The following is a 1,479-nucleotide window of genomic DNA, read 5'->3' on the forward strand; positions in this document are numbered from 1 at the left end:
AAGCTTAAGACACTTGGCGATTACACCACATAAACAGGAAGAGACCCCCCCCATTCTTGTGTTAGAATAGGGTGTTCACTGGTCCCTATCTGGCAACTGTCCAGTGGTTCAAAGGGCAGCAGTTACTTCAGAGGACACTGGACACTGATCTGGAAGCATGTTACGATGTCGCCCAGTGTCAGGTACAGCACCACTTCCTCCTAGAATGGCAGGACCAGCTGACACAAATGCAGACAGACAGCACATTTATTCTGTGGAGGCACCCCACTCGGACTAGCCACGCGCTGTGATTTTGAACACAACTCGTCCCAAAAACTTGTCACGATCATCCTGGTTTTTCAGGTTGCTTGTTCTTTCAATTTTGCACTCAACTGTTACTTCTCTCTTGGTACTGTTAGTTCCAAACATGACCTGGACAGCCACTAAGGGCTGTCCATACTCGATGTGTAGTTTTTTTCCCATAATATGGAAAATACTTTAAGTCTATAATTCCATTATTCCATTATTAGGATAAGTTGATACATTTGCTATGCTTTGATCCCTTGACGAACAATCTATCATTGGATTTCCTTCAGGCTTTAATCCGATTATTCTGTTCATTTTCACAAGAATACAAGGTTGTCCTTTGGAATAGCCAAAATCAGGATCATTCATACCACTACATTCTTGAAGCAAGAAAACAGGAAACTGACATGCAACATAAACTGGACCCTTCTGTTCAAATAGTGCTCCATCAGGACAGTTTGTGAGATTCTTCTTTTCTTCTAAATTATATGGCTTCAAAAACTTCTGAAGGTCTTCAATGTACCCTTTATAGGAGTTTTGGTCAGACTCACTAAATGTATATTCCAGTGCAGTCAGTGGTTTTGGAAAAACCATCAGTCCTGGACTGGGAATCTGGTCACGATATTTTGGAACCTCATCATTCAGAGTCTGAAGCATAGCCCACATTGTGAATGTGAAGAGTGCAGCCACGAACCCATAGAAAACTAGGTAGAAGAGCAAGATCAAACCCCAGCTCTTGGCCGTGAGCCCCTGGAACTGTCCAGTGGTCGGGTTGTAGAAGAAGAGCTTCCCCTTGGCCAAGGTCTGGTTGAAGGACTTCTCATTCTTCATCATGGTGGGTGTGTGGATGGAGAGGGGAGCAGAGGCCGCGGGGATGGAGGCCGCGAGGTGCTCGGCAGCACGTCCTGGGGGCGACCGAGGGTGGCCCGGCCGACGACACCTCCTCGTTAGCGGACCACTCGAGCTGACTGTGCCACGCCAGGTGCCATATCCTCATTCTTAAAGTGAGTAATTTGTGAGCAAAATTTTGTTTTGTAATTATTATCTAACATCATGTATATTTATAGTATACTCTTTTACAAGTAGAATACATTCCATCCAAAAAATTATGTAGCTGTTTTAATGGCATTGTCCACACTTCTCTTGAAAAAAAAAAACCAAACCAGCAGCCCAAGCCTCTTAAGCATGGCCAGA

At 44.5% G+C, this 1,479-nt stretch overlaps 1 pseudogene; it reads right to left on the reverse strand.

The window, feature by feature from the left end:
- Window positions 1-272: 272 nt before the first annotated feature.
- LOC101607470 lies at window positions 273-1,119 on the reverse strand (annotated as a pseudogene).
- Between the last annotated feature and the right edge of the window lie 360 nt (window positions 1,120-1,479).

This window comes from Jaculus jaculus, chromosome X, assembly GCF_020740685.1.
Source record: "Jaculus jaculus isolate mJacJac1 chromosome X, mJacJac1.mat.Y.cur, whole genome shotgun sequence".
Taxonomy (NCBI): domain Eukaryota; kingdom Metazoa; phylum Chordata; class Mammalia; order Rodentia; family Dipodidae; genus Jaculus; species Jaculus jaculus.